This window comes from Pecten maximus, chromosome 15 (assembly GCF_902652985.1).
Source record: "Pecten maximus chromosome 15, xPecMax1.1, whole genome shotgun sequence".
Taxonomy (NCBI): domain Eukaryota; kingdom Metazoa; phylum Mollusca; class Bivalvia; order Pectinida; family Pectinidae; genus Pecten; species Pecten maximus.
Genome location: NC_047029.1, coordinates 19896102 through 19908582, shown reverse-complemented (window position 1 = coordinate 19908582; position 12481 = coordinate 19896102).

The window sequence follows — 12481 nt, the reverse complement described above, 5'->3', positions numbered from 1 at the left end:
GCTACTGAACTAAGATGTCCTACCTGTTGACCACTATGATAATGAACTAAGATGTCCTACCTGTTGACCACTATGATAATGAACTAAGATATCCTACCTGTTGACCACTATGATACTCAGCTAAGATGTCCTATCTGTTGACCACTATGATACTGAACTAAGATGTCCTACCTGTTGACCACTATGATACTGAACTAAGATGTCCTACCTGTTGACCACTATGATACTCAGCTAAGATCTCCTCCCTATTGACCACTATGATACTGAACTAAGATCTCCTACCTGTTGACCACTATGATACTCAGCTAAGATGTCCAACCTGTTGACCACTATGATACTGAACTAAGATGTCCTACCTGTTGACCACTATGGTACTGAACTAAGATGTCCTACCTGTTGACCACTATGATACTCAGCTAAGATGTCCTGTCTGTTGACCGCTATGATACTGTATATATATGTCTGTTATTTTGTATATAAGCTCGATTTTGTCTTCTTCGTGGCCACTAAGTTGAAAAGATTAGAGTTTCTGGAATTGTTTTTTAATGTTAATGAGAGAAGTTTTTAGACATCTACATGCTTTGTACATCCGGGGACTCCTCTGCCATACATCTTTTCCAACCACTACATTACTTCCGGACATGTCTAAAACATTAAACTTATTGACATTTTGTTAGGGCTATCTCCGATTTTGTTATTTTTGTGCAACAATCAATTTTCCGCTCAATGATCTTTTTAATAGAAATATCAAGCTAAAGACTAAGTCATACATTTCTAGAAATTGAAGTTAATTATTCTAATAATTCATTATTTACAATTAAATTTCAAAACATGCTGCGTAATTTGTTCTACAGTTGCAAGCCCTTGTAGCACAACAAGGAAAAATAACAAAAAAAAAAATAATAATAAAATAAAATAAATGACATGATAAATAGAAATGTTCGTAATCAGTTTCGTCAGATTCAGTGTATACAAATTGAAATGTGACATATTCTCGATTCCAACTTATACGAACATTTGTTTTTAAAACCAATTAAAAAAGAAATAAAATAATTCACTCATTTAATATTTAGCTAAACAATGTTTATCAATTGATCTATATGTAATTCGACATGGTAATGAACACATATTAGGTGGGTTTATCAAAGAAAATGGCACGGATACAAATATAGACTTGCACTAGTCCTCACATACGACACTGTTAAATGTAGCAACCTGTATGATATCTATAGTAATATCCACTATCTTCTGTAATCCATAAATACCACATAATTATAACGAAAACAAGTGCCGAGCGAGACTACCTGCGTTTGAGGATTAATTACAGTAATGCATACTCTCCTCGGGTTACTCAGTACAAATAAATTTATACATATGATTCGAATTATATGTGATATATGGCATTACTTTGCATTATAAAATATGACCTTCTAAAAATACACACATAAACATACACAATTATTCTTTCACACTAGGGAATGACAAATCTACAGATCTCGGTCAAGTTTAAACTTAATAAAACGGTATTTGCAATTATAAGCCAACATTCCAGACAGATGACTTCACATATAGAGCACGAGACACTCTGGTTAGACTCCAGAATCTTCTTCAGGAATTGAGGTTCTTCTAAATAAAAATCTACTACATGCATAGATAAAGTCTTTACCTCTCTATGACGTCATACACCAACGTCAGACGCCCGGATAACGCTGTCCATCAAGGTCGTTGAAAACTTTTCCAGAACAATTTTTTACGCAATAGATATGTTTTGAGGTTTTAAGACAATATCCCGTGTTGGCCTCAACGACATCGCTAGCTAGTCATAAAGAATAATGTATGTGTATACATGCCCGTCATAATGGATGTATCAGCGATGGGAGGGGGGAGAAGGAGAGCGAGAAAGAATGTGTGAAAAGATATGAAGACGATATGTAGGAGGAGGGACAGGCACGGGTTGTAAGTGAAGACGAAATAATGAGGTAGTGAAAATCAGAACGCGATAGAAAGGACTCGAGGAGTGATTCAAACATATATTTTAGTCAAAACGAAGGGATTGGGCACAAGCTTTTGCAACTTATCAACGCCCTTTCCCAAAACAAATACAAAATTACAATATTTGACAAAATAAAGAGTAAAGGTCACCAATTCAATATTTCTGTAACGTCTGTGTGACATTGTTCTCCAATTTGTCAAAAGGCATGAAGTACAGAACAAACAAGTATCATGCATTTTAGAATCTATTGCTTGCTTTTATAAACTTTTGCATATTTCTGAATATGATTAAATTTTTCAATTTTTTAATCATGTGTGCTTTTCGAGGATGGTGAAAGTAAAGGAACGGGCTATTAAAGAAAGAAATCCAAGCCAAAAACCTGAGATCTACCCTGTATTTTAAGCCGCGTTACCGTAACACGACGTTTTGGGATGTTCATTGTAGATCATTTATTTATATACATGTATTTAGACATCAAAGTACAGTTGCAGTTATAAAAGTTCAAGAAAAGTTGAATTGCATTTAATATATATGATGCTTTCAACTGTACCGGTGGTCATAATATAGCAGGGGATGTTTTCTAGAGTTAAGGTAACAGTTGGCATTATAACGATTATCATTATACATACTCAGATAGGGGTCAGAGTTCAGTAGCTTAAATATAAGGAAGCTTTGTTCCAGTGACAACCCAGGCAAGCCAGGAAAATCACACTTGGTCTCGTTTGGAGACGTTAGTTGACCACCGTTTAGCAGCCTTGATATATAAAGGAAAGGTTTCGTGACAGCGTTGGTGGTGCAAATCTATCGATTTAGAAATACGTTAATTTACTAATTCCATCGAAGATCAGACAGTGGGTACATATGTTATATTAAAATTTGTAGATTTCTGTGTCTATCTGCGTTCAGAAAGCTATGTTTCATTATATTCAATGACAGTCCTTAGCATACGTATAGTAACGTTCACTTTACGTTTGAAAGCAAAACAATTTCCTTGAAAATATTCATTCAATTCGGCATCTTACCAACTGTCTGGTAGTGAGGAAAATTCCAATAGTGAATTTTGTACTCTATGCGCCTATATAACTCTGGACCAGTTGCTTTGGTTAATGTTTTATAATTTATTATAAGATAACAATAAGAAATATGTAAATCAGATTCACCCAGCTGTTCGGTTGTAAGTAGTCCTTTATAGGAATGGCACTAAAGGAAGGATGGTGGGCTAGATCAGACCCCAGGAAAAATTTGAATGTTACTATGCCCAAATTTTACATCATATTCAAATGAGCAATTTACATATGCAAATAAGATATTATCTCTAATTTTCACTATTCGCTCATTCACTACATGTACGTATAACAGTAGATGATATAGGCGATTATTTTTTTCTGCCAGTTAGATGCAATTTGTGTCTCGTAAAATACGCACATACATATGTGGAAAAAAAAGAGTTTTCGTTGTGTATAATTATTATAATGGAATGAGTAGATTTATGATTTTATGTTGAATTGTGTTTTGCCATATTATCATGATAACATATCTTATATAACATAATACATGTTTAAGGGATAGCAGATCTAACAATGCTATATAGTTTAAATTCAGCATGGATCAGAATATAGTAGCTAGATTGTCTGACATGTGTAAAGAGCTTTTCAGATATCCCTTTTCCTCATGCAATCAATTGAAAATCGCTGCAACAAAGCAAATACGTGTACTTGAGACATATTTGATTTGATATGAATCATTTATTTTTCCCGGTTAATATTACACATCAACCCATTGTATACATTTTTGACGTATTGTGTCTTATAAATATGACTTATCCTTCTAGATATCGATACATCACAAATATTTCTGTTTTTGCGTTAAGACTATGTATACATGTATTTTAGACGGCTTCCTCTCTATACAGCTGTAGGTACCGATACAAACATTTGTGTGTCGTGTTTAGGGACTGACACCATCAGGTCTCCACACAGATGTCTACATAAGTGTAGTAACCAGTGCAACTGTTAACAGCTGGTAATTGCCATTGGTATCATAAGTATGCAAATCATGTAGCTGTTCTTCATAGTTTATTACGTCACAGCAGATAGCATTGTCAGAACTCTGTCGATTTCAATATAAATGATTTGCGTTAGTCGCGGAAAGGGATAGCGACTAATTCGATCACTGTCGTTAAATTGAAGGAATAGTGACTTCCTCCCTGGCGTCAGAGTGAAGGAATATTGACGTCCTCTCTGTCGTCAGGGTGAAGGAATAGTGACTTCCTCCCTGGCGTCAGAGTGAAAGGAATATTGACGTCCTCTCTGTCGTCAGGGTGAAGGAATAGTGACTTCCTCCCCTGGCGTCAGAGTGAAGGAATATTGACGTCCTCTCTGTCGTCAGGGTGAAGGAATAGTGACTCCCCCCCTGGCGTCAGAGTGAAGGAATATTGACGTCCTCTCTGTCGTCAGGGTGAAGGAATAGTGACTTCCTCCCTGGCGTCAGAGTGAAGGAATATTGACGTCCTCTCTGTCGTCAGGGTGAAGGAACAGTGACTTCCCCCCTGGCGTCAGAGTGAAGGAATATTGACGTCCTCTCTGTCGTCAGGGTGAAGGAATAGTGACTTCCTCTCTGTCGTCAGAGTGAAGGAATAGTGACGTCCTCTCTGTCGTCAGGGTGAAGGAATAGCGACTTCCTCTCTGTCGTCAGGGTGAAGGAATAGTGACTTCCTCTCTGTCGTCAGGGTGAAGGAATAGCGACTTCCTCTCTGTCGTCAGGGTGAAGGAATAGTGACTTCCTCTCTGTCGGCAAGGTGAAGGTGTATATCAATATCAGTGAAAGCCAGTATGTCGATGTAATTTTTATTTTCAATAATGTTTTGTGCGAGTGTATGGATACGTGTTTAATTTATGTGAGCGTATTAATGCGTATTTAATCTGTGTGACCGTGTGGATACGTGTTTAATTTGTGTGAGTGTATGGATACGCGTTCAATTTGTGTTAGCGTATGGATACGTGTTTAATTTGTGTGAGTGAATGGATACGTGTTCAATTTGTGTGAGTGTATGGATACTTGTTTTATTTGTGTGGGTGTATGGATACGTTTTTAATTTGAGTGAGCGTATGCATACGTGTTTAATTTGTGTGAGTGTATGTATACTTGTTTAATTTGTGTGAGCGTATGGTTACGTGTTTAATTTGTGTGAGTGTATGGATACGTGTTTAATTTGTGTGAGTGTATGTATACTTGTTTAATTTGTGTGAGTGTATGGATACGTGTTTAATTTGTGTTAGCGTATGGATACGTGTTTAATGTGTGTGAGTGTATAGATACTTGTTTAATATGTGTGAGTGTATGGATACGTTTTTAATTTGTGTGAATGTATGGACACGTGTTTAATTTGTGTGAGCGTATTGATACATGTTTAATTTGTGTGGAGTGTATGGACACGTGTTTAATTTGTGTGAGCGTATGGATACGTGTTTAATTTGTGTGAGTGTATGGATACGTATTTAATTTGTGTGAGTGTATGTATACATGTTTAATTTGTGTGAGCGTATGGATACGTGTTTAATTTGTGTGAGTGTATGTATACGTGTTTAATTTGTGTGAGTGTATGGATACGTGTTTAATTTGTGTGAGTGTATGGACACGTGTTTAATTTGTGTGAGTGACTTTAAACATATTTTATTTACACATATTTGCAAATAGGATTTGGCACAAGTTATTACAACTTATGAAGCCATTTCCTTTACAATAGTTACATAGAAAACAGATGATATTACAGACTGATCAACTGCAGTACGAAAGAGATATAGGCCTACATAACATTAGGCACTCGCACAAAATAATATAACAAAGTCAATACAATTTTCAAACATGTTAAATATTGTTAAAATCTTGTTAAAATCTTCCGCTGGATTTTATAAAATTTTGTACTTTGTTAAATACAACACAATTTAAATCCAAAGACATATTTTCATTTCCAAAAAGTTATAATCTTAAAGATATATTTATATCTAAATCACTTAAATGATTTAAAAGCACAACTCGAGCATTTGTGTAAGATTGACATTCAAAGAAGAAGTGATAGGCATTCTCACAATAATAGCCACAATTTACACAATTTGAGTTTTTGACCAGATTTGAACGGTAAAGATCATGATTAAGGGAACTGCATTCATGTCTTAATTTAGTGTGAATAATATTAAGTTTTCTATCACCAATTAAGTAGTAAGGGGGTGCTGAGCATGGTAAGTTAGGGGCTAAAGCTGACTTGAAAGCAGAAAAAGGCATAGATCTAATATCAGAATGTATAGAGTTCCACATCGTCAAAGAGGAAGGTAGAAAAGATTGGTTTGTAATAGACAGTCTGAAATTTGGGATTCTATATTTTTCATTATTTCTTAGACCCTGTCTGTTTTCACCGACTGTAGAGGGAAGTAAATTTGTAACGTAGTTTGGAGTTTGATGTCTATCGATTTTGTAAACTAATTGTAATTTCCGTCTTTTCCTTCTAACTGAAAGTAATTCTAGACCTGTTTCTGAATACAATGACTCGTTTCTAGCAAATAATGGTAACCCTGTTATTATCCTAGCTGCCTCCCGCTGAACCTTCTCTAACTGTTCTGAATCACTTGAAGTGCACCCATCCCAAACTTCACACGCATATTCTAAAACTGGTAAAATATAAGTTTTATAAATTCGTAAAAGAGCATCACGCTTTAATGTATAATTAAGTTTTCGCAATATATTTACTTTTCCCATAGCCGACTTATAAATTTCATTTATATGATCTACCCATTTAGCATATGAATTTAATGTAACTCCAAGATGTCTATGCTTACTACTAAAATTTAAAAAATGGCCATCAAAAATCAGTTCCAGATCTTCATCAACGTTATCCGAATTAGAAATAAAAATAACTTCCGTCTTATTTGGATTAAAAGTAACTAGCCAAGTACTTGCCCATCTGTTTAAAGCATCCAGGTCTCTATTGAAAACTGTTTGTATTTCTAGACATGAAGATGAAGAGACTTTCAAAGAGGTGTCGTCAGCGAAAAGACGTGCAGTAGATTGAAGAATTTCTGAGATATCATTGATAAATATTAAGAAAAATAGAGGCCCAAGAATGGAACCTTGCGGGACGCCAGCATGTATCAAACCAAAATCCGAATAACAATTATTTATAAAAACTTTTTGTCGTCTGTTGGTTAAGTAGTTTTCAATCCACGATAGAAAATGTGTGAGTGTATGGATACGTATTTAATTTGTGTGAGTGTATGTATACGTGTTTAATTTGTGTGAGGGTATGGATAGTTGTTTAATTTGTGTGAGCGTATGGATACGTGTTTAATTTGTGTGAGTGTATCGATACATGTTTAATTTGTGTGAGTGTATGGACACGTGTTTAATTTGTGTGAGTGTATGTATACGTGTTTAATTTGTGTGAGTGTATGGATACGTGTTTAATTTGTGTGAGTGTATGGACACGTGTTTAATTTGTGTGGGTGTATGGATACGTGTTTAATTTGTGTGAGTGTATGGATACTTGTTTAATTTGTTCGAGTGTATGGATACTTGTTTAATTTGTGTGAGTGTATCGATACATGTTTAATTTGTGTGAGCGTATGTATACTTGTTTAACTTGTGTGAGTGTATGGATAGGTGTTTAATTTGTGTGAGTGTATGGATAGGTGTTTAATTTGTGTGAGCGTATGGATATGTGTTCAATATGTGTGAGTGTATGGATATGTGTTCAATTTGTGTGAGTGTATGGATACGTATTTAATTTGTGTGAGTGTATCGATACATGTTTAATTTATATGAGCGTATGTATACATGTTTAATTGATATGAGCGTATTTATACTTGTTTAACTTGTGTGAGGGTATCGATACGTATTAATTTGTTGTGAGCGTATTGATACGTGTTTAATTTGTCATCCTTTTTTACTGTATATGTTTCACCAAACATCACGCTAGACAAAACAAGATATGAGGCTACTTCACTGTGTAAGGCAGTCTACGAAAATATTTACACACACCGACGTACAGGGAAGTTTAAAACAAGATGACTTATAACTGCCGGGTTGACCCGACTTTATAAGATATAGGCATTAGATGTGAGGATGGACTTTGGACATTAATTGGTCTATGTACATGACCGATTTTTCGTGATAGTAAGTGGCTAGTACTATAAAAAGTTTTCTTCCAACATACTAAGATTTTGTTTAAGAAATAATTAACGATGATTCGTGTATTGTTGCAGGATATACAACGAGGACGAGGATATTTTGCAATTAAATTAATAACGAAGGCCGCCGGCCTGATCGAGTTATTAATTAAAATTGCAAAATATCCGAGTCCGAGTTGTAGCTCCGTAGGATTCGAACTCGCGTCGTGATACAAATTATTGAAAGACTAACCCATTAGCCCACTCAGCTATAGTAACCTTTTACAAAACTGGTGAATATAAGATATATAAAATTGTAACAGCCGTGACTCGCGATCGTGTATTATTGGCACGAGCGTGGGTTATTGGAAAATAATACATGGTTTTAAACCAATCAAAACTGGCGTTGCATAGCAAACATGGTAGAATTACTTTTTGTGTATATAAAATTGATGACAGTTATCTTGATAATCAGCGATATTTCCAGTCCGTATCTGACATTCTTGCATTAACTGTCTGTCCAAATGTAAAACGAAATGCTTTGTTTTTTGTTTAACAAGTGCATTATTATAAAAAAACATTTGATTTTAAATATGTGTACTTCGTTGCTATTTTCTATTTTCATGGTATGTTTTGTTGATTTCACTTTATGCTGTATTGATTTCACTGTATTTTGTTTTGATTTCACTGTATTTTGTTTTGATTTCACTGTATGTTGTATTGATTTAACTGTATGTTGTATTGATTTCACTGTATGTTATATTGATTTCACTGTATGATGTATTGATTTCACTGTATGTTGTATCGATTTCACTGTATGTTATATTGATTTCACTGTATGTTATATTGATTTCACTGTATGTTATATTGATTTCACTGTATGTTGTTTTAATTTCACTGTATGTTGTTTTAATTTCACTGTATGATGAATCGATTTCACTGTATGTTGTATTGATTTAACTGTGTGTTGTAAGGATTCCACTGTATTTTATATTGATTACACTGAATGTTGTATTGATTTCATTGTATGTTGTATTGATTTCAATGTATGTTGTATTGATTTCACTGTATGTTATATTGATTTCACTTTATATGTTGTATTGATTTCACTGTATGTTGGTTTAATTTCACTGTATGATGTATCGATTTCACTGTATGTTGTATTGATTTCACTTTATATGTTGTATTGATTTCACTGTATGTTGTATTGATTTAACTGTGTGTTGTAAGGATTCCACTGTATTTTATATTGATTACACTGTATGTTGTATTAATTTCACTGTATGTTGTATTGATTTCATTGTATGTTGTATTAATTTCACTATATAATTATGCTGGAAGAGTGTATTTCATAAGTGATAACATGTGACCGATTTTTTTGTTTCCATTGATGTACTTTAGTGCTCGTTATATATCAGTTATCATTAGACGTAAGTCACATGTACTGCTTAATCTCTCGGGGATTCTATGATAAACTTAACGACCTTAACGGATCGTAAACATGACTCAGTAGTTTGCTTGTTTAGTGTGATTTGTATTGGGCGTTTGACGTGCTCGTGTCATGTGAGGACGGGTGTTAAGGACACATCAACATGAAAAAAAAAAAGAATAAAAAAGTGACCAGAAGAAAAATATACAGGAAAAGAACGGCGTTCTTCCATAGTGCAGTAGATATGTAAACAGAATGAGCTAACGGGTCTCTCTTGATTTGAATGTCCTATAACAAGGATTTTATGGGACTCATCCAATCGTACACAGTGTTTTCTACAGGAGGTGGATCAATTCACGCTGTGTATATAAGCAATATGTGATATGTATGTAGATAACATATTTTGAGGTTTGGTACCAAATAGAGTGCCAGATATTACCATTATAGACCCTCGATGTTTATCCCTGCTGTTTTCTCTGTGCTATTTCACCACTTCCTGTTTAGCCGTTTAGACTCATTCAGTATATTTCTACTGATTTAAATACTACCTTAAACGTTCTGAGTGGTTAAAATTGACTGAGTACTGTATTCTGTTTTGCAAATACCAAGTAAAATTGTTACCTGCAATGTTTAAGGACGTTTTTCTTTCTTTCTCTCTTTTATCTACCTGCGTAGAAGTGTATTAACACTGGGGTTACTACACTATGTATTTTACTTCCTACGCGTTTAAATCAAATGTAAATACACTTCGATGCAGGTACAGAAAATAAATAAAGAGAAATATTTATATTTACACTAGGTAACCAAGGCATTTCATAAAGTATTTAAAAACTTGTACAAAATATTTGAACAGCGATGATTTCAGTAGAACAACCAAAATATACCGGAAACACTAGATGGCGCTGCTGGGTTTGAACAGTAGATTAAATAGCTGTAATAGAGAACAATTCAAGAAATATTTTTTTTTTTATTTATTAAGTTTTGGATAGTAAATCGATGTAAGTTCATCATAACCGCATATTGTACGATAATACCGTGTACTGCATGGCATTGCGCAGTCACATCGTCTATAGTAACGAGTAACAAGTGGTGACGAGACTGGTCGTTGAAGTGTCGGGAAGTCGTATGTCCAGGTCATTGGACTCTTGCACTTTCCGGATTTAATTCAGTGACAATCTCAATATATCCACTATTATGTCCCCGGTCAACCAAGTTGATACAAAAATCTGAAGGAATCGACTGCAGCCAGATTCAGGTCAATATAGGTTGTATCCGTCAAAATCCTACTTCGTGTCTTCTCGATGTTTTCTTTATAAGTGTAATTTTTATTCACATTACTCCAAAATTGTTTATCATTATTTGCTGAAATATTGGTAATAATGGTATATCTTATAATTCAGTTTTCAAGAACTGGTGATTTTTAGACCAGTAGTTCTGTTTCCATTGTGTTTTGTATTCTTACACCGATAGATACATACATTGGATTTGTTTAACTTCATCTAGAGATAATTACAACACGAGTGTGAATTTGTTTCTATGGACATGGGGCCCGTACAGAAGAATAGCACTAGTTCATATCTGATGATCGAATGGTAGATATAAACGATATGTAATCAAAAATTTGAACTAACGAACTTGTTTTGACAACGCAATGTCTAGGTTACGATATCAGTTGTGTATAAGATATTTGGACGGAGGTGACCAACGAAATGATAATCCTCGTGTTACGATTGGTCTTCATCTGTCCTATTAGGTTACAGAACGTCATTTAACAACATTTGGTCAACAGGAAGTATTTAACCTACATACGCAGGCTGATTGATACGTTGTGAGCCTCGTATTGAAGGAGGTACTTAAGGATGTTCTTTTTCAGTCCTACTATTCTCTCACTATATAGGGCCGTGTACCCAAGGACTGGTCTTATTTGGTTAGTTTGGACTGACAAGGTAGTACTCTAACGTAAACATGACAAGCGGCTTTTGCAAAATGGACAAAATCGGTGAAAGAGCAGTGATCTAGTATTTGCATAAAAAAGGTTTAACCAGGTATATCCACAGTGATATGGTAGCAACACTAGGGAAAGATGTCCTTTCATATGATACAGTGAAAAGGTGGGTGTCAGAATTTCAGCGTCAGTCATTTTACCCCAGAGGCCTAACAACAATCGAAACAATGGGGGCACTCTAGTTCCTCCCCGCCAAAGAAGGCAAAAACTGGTCCGTCCTCTAGGAAGCTTATGGCCTCGGTTTTCTGGGATGCAGATGGTATTCTGCTGATAGATTATCTCCAAAAGGGACTAACAATCAATGATGCATTCTATGCTTCACTTCTGAGACAGTTACGGGAAAATATTAAACTTAAGCGCCGCGTAAAGCTCACTAAAGGTTATTCCATCAGGACAATGCTCCTGTTCTTAAGTCTGTCATTACCATGACTATCATTCACGATTGTTGCTTGAAATTGATTTAGCCTTATTCACCTGATCTCGTTCCATCCGTCTTTCATCTTTTCCCAAAACTGGAACTTCAGGCACCCACTTTCAGTCCGATGTCATACATGCAGTGGATGACTTTCTGAACAGTCAAGAAAAGGAGTTCTATAAAAGTGGCATTGAGGCCCTTATCCACAGCTTGCAAAAGTATATATATATACTGAATGGTAATTATGCTGAAAGATAATTCAATATGTCCGGCAAAATTCAAATGAAGCTCACAATATACCAATCAGCCCTCGTATGACCCCATTGCTTTATATGCCCGCTCACGACCTCTGACAAGTACATTCTAAATGACATAAAACTTTATATTTACACATAATGAAATAACAAAAGGCCCAATGGACGTGTTTTGGATACACAGTATTTAATGTTTTGATGATTCTATAACTTAGAATTAATCAAAA